The sequence below is a fragment of the Geospiza fortis genome, unplaced genomic scaffold, assembly GCF_000277835.1.
Source record: "Geospiza fortis unplaced genomic scaffold, GeoFor_1.0 scaffold53, whole genome shotgun sequence".
NCBI lineage: Eukaryota > Metazoa > Chordata > Aves > Passeriformes > Thraupidae > Geospiza > Geospiza fortis.
The window spans coordinates 3813695-3823932 of record NW_005054305.1 but is presented as its reverse complement, the minus strand read 5'-3'; the positions used below and the strand labels follow the sequence as shown (position 1 = coordinate 3823932).

At 41.6% G+C, this 10238-nt stretch overlaps 1 protein-coding gene and 1 long non-coding RNA gene across 4 annotated transcripts in view; both read left to right on the top strand.

Moving 5' to 3' along the window:
* KCTD1 (potassium channel tetramerization domain containing 1) overlaps positions 1-10238 on the top strand; it is a 100355-nt gene that overhangs the window by 34969 nt on the left and 55148 nt on the right. The window contains exon 1 of one of the 3 annotated variants that reach the window (XM_031066532.1): positions 25-108. The exons of the other annotated variants lie outside the window; for them this stretch is intronic. The gene's annotated coding sequence lies outside the window, so the exon portion shown is untranslated. Of the gene's footprint in view, positions 1-24; positions 109-10238 lie in introns of those variants that run through there. 3 annotated transcript variants of the gene reach the window in all.
* Positions 44-10238, top strand: part of LOC115949533 — a 26872-nt gene continuing 16677 nt past the window's right edge. Inside the window, exon 1 of the long non-coding RNA XR_004082980.1 lies at positions 44-169. This is a non-coding gene — a long non-coding RNA (uncharacterized LOC115949533). The remainder of the gene's footprint in view (positions 170-10238) is intronic.

Here is a 10238-nt window from a genome sequence, read left to right as displayed (position 1 = left end):
AAAAAGACTCTGCCGCCGCCCCGCTGAGCCCCTGGATGCCGCTGCGCCCGCCGTGGTGGTGGTCTCAGTGAAACATGACCCCTTGCCTCACCTCCTCCCCGAAGCAAATGGGCACAGAAGCACCACCTCACCCACAGTAGTTTCACCTGCTGTTGTTACCCCCACACAGGTAACCGGAAAAAGAAAAAGGAAAAAAAAAAGTGGCAGCCCCTCACCCTGCCCCACATAGTCTGCACTGCCCCCCTCCTTTCTTGCCCCAAGGCTGGGCACTGAGGCACACTGGCAACATTGGGGTGACTTTTGGGTCACGCTCACTCTTCAGGCACCCAAAGCCCAGACGCGATTTATCCAACTTATTTGCCCCCCCAGTCTCTTCATGCCCTGCCACTGGTCCAGTGGCCACTCACTGTGTGCCTGGGTGTTGGACTTGACTGGTGTCTGGGTGCTGCCATGCTCCCCCTCAGCGGCAGCACCAACAGCTCAGCCCTGTGGGCTCCCCTTTTCCTCCTTTTTAATTCTTTCCCCCCTCTTTTATTTCTCTTTTCGCGGGAGATGTGACTTAGGAAAGTCGGGCCAGAATAGTAGATAGGGGCATCAGGTATCGTTAGTGTGTGTGGTGTTCTTGATGTGCTAATGAACTATTTGAATAACCTCAAATGCAAGAAACAGCCAGGAGAATACTCAATTACACACTAGTAATGAGGGTGTAATTTTAAACTTCAGAAGTTAACAAGAGGGTTAATATGGCAATTGCATTCATCTTGTATTTGTTTATTTAAAATAACTCTGTTTCCTGGCAGTGATCCTTTTTTTTTTTTTTAAGGCAAATTTGCTTTAGTTGCTTTAGTTACCATAGTGGCGAAATATACAGTAAGAGCACAATTAAACATGTTTAGGTGCAGCTTAGCTGTGGAATGAGCCCAAATTCATTAGATGTGTTTGGTTAAGGTAAAACGGTGTTGTCGAAAACGCTGTTGAGCTGTGCCTTGATGTGTGCCTTGCAGAGCCCCCTCTGCCGTGTGCCAGCACGTGCTGGTGCCTGCTCCCCATCCCCTCCAAAAGTACTTTCCTCTCGGGTGTTTGAGCGCCGGAGCTAAATTGCTTCAATTAAAGCTTCGCTGCACCTCTGCAATTGGCGTGAAGTTTGGAAGCCATTCTAAGTAAATCTGTAAAGCGTACGCAGTTACGTTGTGCCCCATAAAATACCGCGTTTCGGGCAAGAACTTTACTGCTGGCTGCCCTACATGATTACAAAACCCCTCTGACATTCTTGTGTCAGGTAATAACAGGGATCGCAGCCGTCAGCCAGGGAGCGCGGCGCTGGGCAGGCACAGGTATATGACATGCCTGAGCTGTTTCCCGAGTGGAAATACCAGTTCTGGACAGACTGACCCTTTCAAAGAGTTTGCCAACTAATCAACCAGCCTGAAGGCTAATTGGGGTGGGGAGGGGGAGGGCAGGGCTCCCAGCGAATGCCTGCATAAGCATCCATGTTCTTTAAGATACCTGTGACCTCTCCTTTCTTTCGGGGAGGCTTTTTTTGGACCACTTCAGTGGAGTGCTGTAGCTTGATCCCCTGCTGTGTGTATCTGGTGTCTCTGAATGGCTTAGAGGCTTGATTATGTGCAGATAATGTTTTTGTTCTAGCTCATTATTTCAGGTAAAAGCTAATGCTCCTCGCTGTATTTAACCCTAGATTCCTCTTCCCCTTGCTTTTAACGATCTTGAAAGCAATTTTGAAAGTTCGGGCACAGTTCAGCTTTTGAGGAGGAGCACTGCACGTGCGTCTGGGAAGGGGAAGAGGGAACTGAGCAGAGCAGTCAGTGGTCAGGGTGTGTGTGTGTCTTTAACCTGTTAAACGAGGCGTCTTGGTGCTTTGAGTTGTCAGACTAGAGAACTCTATCTCTACCCTGGCCCACAAATCCTTTCACATTTGTAGAAAGCTTAGGCGAGGAGAAATCCAGCTGCTGTAGTGTTTGTTGCAAAGCTGAGCTTCCTACAGGAAGCGTTTGGAGCTGTAATTCTCATTAGCAGTGGGGAGAAAGGGAGAAACAGCTAAAACAGAGTACACAGGCATCTGCTGTCTTCCTAAGTGTATCAAGAAAGAAAATGAGCAATCAGCAAGGGTAATAGAACTAGACAATGTGAGTTTTATCAGTAATTATATGGAAATGTTCACCTCCATTCATAATTTCACGAGTTAAACAAGGTGTCCACTCACTTTTGTAGCTGAATCTTGCTTTTGCTACAAACCTACAAACCTCATTAATTTAAATCTTTAATGGAAAAAAAAGTGTCTCTCTCTTTTCTTTTTTTTTCCCCCCATTTTCATTACCAATTTTTCTTGTGTCAGTCTTAACTTATGCACTTCTGGGATGTGACAAAATGAAAAAATACTGGCTGTGGAATGGATTTCCTTGGGAGACTGTTAATGCTAACTTTTTCTCTCTAGCTACCTTTTATGATACTTACACTAATCGAGGTCCAGGGCATTTCCTGGGGAAATTAATGACTGGCTGAGGTTAATGGCCCAAGGCATTGCCTCAAGCCATTGGCTCTCCCAGCCCGGTCATTAATCCCCAGGAAATGCCCTGGCCCTCAATCGTTATTGCTTAATTACAAACAAAGAGTTTCTAGGCCTTTTTACTGAATATATCTCATCAAGTACCATGACACTAAATTCCACTGTTGACAAATATTACAGATTCCTTGAAAACATGAAGGTCATAAGTTTGTGGTTTGTTGGTTGTCTTTGTAATTAGTCTTCCAGGGGACAGACTGTGCAATACTCTGGTGAAAAGTGGTGGCATAATGTGTGGGTATCTTAGCATATATTCCTTATACTGTGAATTTTGATTTTTTTTTTAATAGCATTTAGCAAAGTATGGAATATAAAAGTACTAAATGGGATGTCTTCAATTTGCATTGACTGTCTGAGCAAGAATGTTGATTTTATGCTTTTGTGTTGTAGCCCCCATTTTCGTTTAGCCCTGAATTGTCTTTTCAACACTGAGTTGGTTGAAAGGAGCCTCCTCCAGAGCTCAGGAAAGGTACATTAAATGTTCATCTTGATCCAACTATTAAAACTCTTAAGGTTTTAACCTTAAGAGCAGCATTTGTAGTGTATTTTAAGCATACAGCACTGCCATCATGGCACAACTTTCTTTTGAGTCCTTATTTGCTCTGAAGTGTAGCAATTTTCCTGCCACTGACAGCACTACTTCAGTTCAAGTTGATGACAGAGAGATGTAATTTGGCTGTTGTTCATCTCCCATGTTGCTGAAAGATGAACAATAGCTAAAGCTTGAACTTTTGATGCTACAATGTGGTGGTAGCTTTTGGGTTTTATAGATCTGGTACATGCTGAACTTACTACAGAAGTAATACCCAAAAATAGGTGTAGGAAAATAGTTTGGCCTCTGCCATGGGGGAGGAGAGTTGCCTGTCACTTGCAAATGCTTTGGTTACATTTGTTCTGTAACTCGGTTGCTTTTCTCTGGCCTGTTTGTGAAGAATTTATTAGCTATTAAGATATCTACCAAAAGCTTGGTCATTAAAATCTGAGCCATGTGCATTTTTCTTAGCTGTTTTGGGGAATCCTGAAATGCCTTTTTTTTTTTTCCTTCTGCTTTAAATTCAGAGTTGCTCTTTTTGCTGTCTTTTGATCTGGCATATGCCTTTTCATTGCCTTACATTCTCTTTGAGGGGTTACTTTGACCTGAACCAGAAATCTAGTTCTGGCTGCAGGTTTTGCAGAAGAAGGCAGAACAAATAGCACGTGAGGAATATGAGTAGACAGTAGGCACAACCAGGAGCAAATCAAAAGTAGCTAACAAGTCTAACCCTTTTTAGTCTTGGATTTTGGAAGAAGCGGACAAGAATCTGATCTGGGAACATCCTGCACATTCCTTAAATGGCCACAAAATAGACTTGTGTTTTGTACAAGTATCTCTAGTACTCTGACCAGAATCGTTGGTAGGTGCTTCCCCAGTGTGCCGAGCAGGAGAACTCATCAGGTAGCTTCAGGGAAGGACGCTTAGCATAGTGGTGTGAGGATGCTAGGCTTTAGTTCTACCAGGGTAATAGATGCAGCAATATCCCTATCTCAAGGGCTTGAAGTACAGTGGCTATTAAGACTGATGACTGCTAAAGACCTTGTTAGTTCTTGTGACAGTCCTGCTATTGATCAGGTTTCAGAGGTTAGTGCTGTGCTGGCTGCCCTACTGCATGCTTAGTGCTCTTCTCTTTGATTACTGGATTATCCCAGGTTGCAAGAAAATCCACAATTTTCTAATTTTCTTTTTTAGAAGAAGCACTGAGGTTAAAATCGTAGAAGGTAAGGTTAAAGAAACTTTAATCTATGGTTTAAGAAATTGTATCTAACTTGAGGCTGCTGTTTGTTACTTTGTTACTTACAGATTTTTTAATGAGGCAGGGTTTTGGTCTTGCTGAGTTACAGATGTGGAAAGTAGATCTGTGGAAGGGACTACTACACCTAATACTCATCGAAATTCCTCTGAAATCCTTGGAGGGCAGGGGTATAATGTAGTAGTGGTGTCAAGTTTGGTCCCCAAAGCGTTCTTATCAATCTCCATGGTGAAATGCAGGAATCCTGGCTATGGGTCTTTTGGGTGGAAGTCAGTATTGTTTGTAACTGAGTGCTTCTAAAGATTGTTGAAGAGAGATAGAGTTTTTCTTTTTAAGAAAGTAGGATATCCCAGGCTGCATTCCTTATAATGAACATGAAGGTTGGTAGGCATGTGAATGTTTCCCAAGATGGGTACAAGACAAGCAGAATAGAGATTAGACGTAGTAATCTTATATACAGCTTTGGGGGCAGTACATGCGCTGAAAGGAGTGAAAGGGACTGGTTTTTCTTTCTTTGGCTGAGGCTGGTCCATGCTGAATGAGCTGTTAGGGAGTTGATTTTAGGTGAGTTGGGTGAGTATTTCAGAGCAGATCCAAGAATGGTGTTTTGATACATGCATTTAGAATGGTGGCTGTGGAGCTAAAGGTCCAATACTCTCTTTGTAGGTCCTCTTGGTTGCATTGGCGTATGATATGTTGGAGGTATTAAATCGTGCAACTATTTCAGCTGGTGATTTCTACTATCACTTAATTTTTCAAAATATTTTTCCTTTTTAGAAGTTAGACTAATTTTATTTAGTTGCATCACATGAGCTGGTCGGAGAGCTTGCTCTGTCCAGCCTTCAGTGATGGGAGGAATGCAAGAGGTGACCAGTTCCTTGTAGCTCAAATGAATATGACTTTTGTGATACAATCAGGAGAAAAGAAAACAACATCACTGAAGGTGCTGCTGTATTTTGACACTCTTTTACATTCTGTAGAATCTGAAATGACTCTGTTGGTACTCTATGCACATCAAAGATAAAATGCAAAAGCTTAAAGGCAGCAGAGAGCTGATTTTTTTTTTTTTTACATAAAAAGTATTCTGTGATTATCCTGTAAAAGATTTCCCATTGCCCACTGCTCTGTTTCTAGAGAGCAAGAGATCAGAAACTGCTCAGTCTAATTGGTGAGTCTGTGTGACAGGGAGCTGCCTTATTTCATGTATGGTGTAGAAATAAATGAGTGCTTAAACCCTTTGAAACATACCACTACTGCAAAAGCCATAGGCTGTAATTAAATTGAATGTGGGGTTGTATTGTCTTGTGCCCTTGGCTATAAACTTGATAACAGGCCGTGGTATCCCCACCATTGTGTTGGAAGCTGGAACCTAATTAGAGATGTTGTAGATTTTCAGTCACTTTCGAAACCCTTCTGTTCATCTTTTTCCCTGTGTACTTTCTTATTATTTTGCTTTTCTGTTTCTGAAGCAACAAATGCACTCTTCTTTTCAGATGGAAATTGTTAAGGGCATGTAGCCAAATATGTATGTGCAAGATAATTTTTTTATCATATTTTGGATTCAAGGGACAAGTGTTGGTAACTGCATTTTATCTGATGTGGAAGAGATTTATTAGTGTTGAGACAGTAAAAATATATAATCATGTTTCCAGGGAATGCTTTCAGAATCTTCTAGGCATTAGAATGGGGAATAAGGAAGCGATTGGAACTTCTCATAATACCTTGATCTGAAAGTCACATTGGAAGATGTACAATTGAATTCTGTTCTGGTTGTTTTTTGGGGATTATCAACAAGGAAAAATGGCTTTTCTGGGCTTTTAGAAATTTACATGCTTTGCATTCAGCCAGTTTTAGTTGATCTGAAAACCTTCAAACTTGCTAAGGACTTAATCCCCGATGAGAACAAGTATCTTTGATATGTTCTTAATGCAACTTCTAGTTTCAAAAATAGTCAGAATTGTAGTGCACAAATGTATTATAAACATTTCCAATAAATTCTTAGTTAATTGATAAGCTTACCTCTTGTGTGCACCAGTACACTTCTGTAGCTAGGACAGATCATTTTAATGAAATGGAAATTTAATGACATTTTATAGCCTCATTCACTTTACCAATGTATGGATTTTGTTTATATATATTTTTTTTCACTATATGTTTAGGACACATCTGCTCCATATAGCAGAGTTCTGAGCTAGCACTTCCTTGGGACTTCTGACTTGCTTCAAATCCTAGCCTGAGTGTTCTGATGTGGTTTGCAGTGTTCTTGGTACTTAAAATAGGTCATGTAGTCTGGATATAATGCATTAGTGTGTGACTTCTGGAAAGAGGGAATCACTTCTCTTCAGTGTCACCAGCTGTAGGAAACCAGTCCTTCCCCAAGGTGGACATAGGAGATGAGGACTGAGTGGAGCTTTTTTGGTAGTGGGGATAGCTCGGGGTGGAAGGGAGGTTGTTTGGTAGGTGCTGTTCAGGTAACACAGGCTGGAGCATTTGTCTTTGTAAAGGGAAGAGAGCAGAAAACTCTTTACAGGAGGCAAGGTGTGAAGCTGAATTTTTGCTTTCCTTTCCGAAGGAATTTTGGCATTCCTTTTTCTGTTTCCTTATCCAGAAAGTCTTGTGGAGGTGCTGGGGTGATTTCTGAGCTGAGCTTAACTCTACCACAGTGCTTCACTTCTCACTTTCCTCCTCAAAGTGCCCAGGGACCAGGACCAGGTTTGATGATGCTGTTGTTAGTTTTAGTTTGGCTTTTGATATCAGGAGTGAGAGGAAGAGGAGCCTGTGTAGTTGAGACTCTTCTGCTTGGTAGCACTAAGGAAGGAGCCACAGCTCTCAGGCTCCCCTGCAAATTGGCACCTGTCTGTACTCTGTTAGTACTTCTGTGTCAGCCTGTCAGAAATGTAATGCATAAATTCCTAAAACACCTTCTTTTAAGCCTTTTGTGTGTGTGTGTGTCTGCTTATGTTTATTCAAAATTAGAGATTGCTGGAAAAATTTCAAGAGTGATTTCTCAATACCCTTCAGCTGAATCCTGAGCTTTTACTCACCACAGTGATATTTTTAGCTGCTTCTTCTGCTGCTGTTGATTTTTCTCTGTATGGTTTTAGTAGGCTTCAAAAGTGGCAGAGGGAGGTTGGTCTGCAATAAGGGCAGCATCCAGTGTCTGATGCCTTGGCTTTGAGTCATCCAAGTCCAGTGTGGTCGTACTGAGCTCTTACTCTGATGCAGGGTGGCCAGATGGGGAGCTTGTCCTCACCTTGCTGATGAGAGCTCTTGTTTCATGGGTGCTGAGGAGTCTGCAGTGCACACCAAGGGGCAGCATTGAAACTCTTGGGCTCAGTAGCACCAGTGGTTAATTACTGAGCATCGTCTGGTTGGAAGCTGCCCTGGAGAAGTAGCAGCGGAAGCTGTGTGGTGTGTCTGGCCAGTGTGGGGGTGGGAGCATGGGTGTGTGGGTTTGGCGTGAAAGAGAAGGGGAAATCCGCTCGTGTTGCCCTCCTCACTTCATTTTGACCTTTTGTCTGAAATATGGGGAAGAGGAGAAGTAAGGAAGATGATGTTGACTTAAATAGCTTCCTTCCTTCCTTCTTAACAAGGGCTGGCTGTTTCACCTGTGACATGCCTGATAAATTCCTTCCCTTGTATTGAAATCGCCTCATTCAGAAGAATGCGAGTCATCTGAAGTGCTGTAATTAACCCATCTAGTTTTGATGCCAAATTGGGAGGACCTAGCTGAGAGTTGGGTTGACAAGTTGGAAAGTGTAAATGGGAGCACAGATGTCCTAACAGAATCCTATGGCTGTAGTACAAACTCTTTGAAATTCAGTTAAAGAGGGAGCCTGCTTCAACTGATTGCCTTTTTGAGGGTTTCCCTGTGTTTCTAATGATTTTATAACTAGCAGCACTGGCTAGTCACAAAAAAAGCTTGCATGCTCTTCCTCCTTATCTCAGATATGACAGTGATACTGGCTGTTTGTGGTGATGCTTTTCGTAGGCTTTTATCAAGTTGATCAGTACTAGTTTCCGTCTTGGGTTTAGAAAATGTCGTGTCTTTCTTGTCATGATACAGTAGTTTCTGCAAGCTCTCCTAGACTGTTACAAGACCAGGTTCACATTTTGCTCAAGTTCTTAAAATGCTTTTTAAGGGATGGGGGAAATAATAAGATGCTCTAAGCTTGTGCAGTTTGACTAATCAGCAGTTCAGAATGACCTGTTGAGCTTTTCGGTTTATTTTCTCTTGTCTCTTAATTCAGTAATGCTGAAGTATGTATCTTGCTGATTATCTCTTTGAAAATACAGTTTCTTGGGAAAAAAAACCAAAACACTTTCTCTGAAAACACACACTGATCAGTGACTGGCTGACTTAGGAGGGGAAAAGTAATGGTTCTTTGAGGAAGAACAGATAAGGCAAAGCCATGTGGTCCATGAAACCATGTGAGGAAAACTTAAGTTCTCTAGAACTGACTGGATCTGGTAAGAATATGATTATGATTTTTTTTCCCTGGCACAAACGCTTGAAAAAGTAATATTCCTTAGCAGGGATGGCAATGCAAAATTCCTCAGCCTTTGTATCTGCTTTTTTCCCTCCTCAAATGCCGTTTGAAAATGAAATAGGCAGAATGGGACTAAGGTGGTTTTGGTGTCAGCCTCAAACTGCTGCAAAATCAGCTTTCTGAAGCTGCTGCCAATCCAAATCAGTATGTATAACACAGTTACAGTTTGATTTTTGAAAAGCAAAAGTAACTTTTATGTCCTTTCAGAACTTTGTCGTTTTGCTTTCCTTTTGGGGTATTTGACACACTTTCAAAGTAACCTTATTACTGGTTTTATCTCTTAGAAGTCTTTGTAAGTTACCTTTTTCAGGAGACTTTTAGTGTGTTACTTTTGAAATGCACTTGAATACAAATTTTTTTTGTTGTTGTTTCCACTGAAAGTACTCTAGATACAAGCTGTTCTGTTCAGGTTTAGGCATTGGAAAGTATCAAAAGTAAGGAATTTTAAAAAAACTAAGGAAAATGAGGTTTATTCAAACTAGGAAGTACAAATATGTCAACATGAGCATGGCATGTAGAATGTACAGTGACTCAATAGTAAACATAGTATTAGTTGAGTTGCTAATGCATTGTATTGATGTATGGAAGTAGCACTACACTACTGTGTAACTGGCAAAATTATCCCCATGTTACAGAGGAGGATAATTCAAGACTTCAGAATTTATTGTGGTAATTCATTAAGAAAAGATCTCTCCTTCTTGTGCTAAAGTAGAATTTTAACCACTCAGTTTTTCTCAGTCTCAGTATATTCACTTCCAGACTGCCAGTGGATATAATCAGGATCATGAATGTAATAGTAGGCTAGATTTGCAGTACAGGATAATGATATGGTAGTAACTGTGATTGCTATGTAAAATATTCAGAAGCTTGTGTATGTTGTTTTAATTGTTGAGAGATACAAAGGCATCAGGTCAAATCTGTATCTTTCCAGGAAAAAAATATAATACATGAAAATTCTTCTTCTTTTTTTTTTTGATATAGAAGGCCCATGTCCAAATTTTTGCTAAAACAGCAAAACACACTCCTCCTCCTCCTGCTTGGTAACTCAGCTGACTATTCTAACTTATTCAGGCATTTTTATTTCTGTAAAGTGCAGGACTGATTTGACTGGACCCTTCTTTTGCTACAGGGTTATGATCTTACCAACTTAGTTGCTGTGAAGTGCTCTGGTGTTGTGGCATTGTTCTGTGTAGATTACCAGCAGCAGAGCTGCCAGAGCTACCCAGCTCCCCTAACCCTGTCAGCAGCTGCCCCTGGCCTGGCACAGGGGCTGGCAGTGCCCTCCATGGCCTGTCCCTCCTGCAGGGAGCTGGTTCAGGC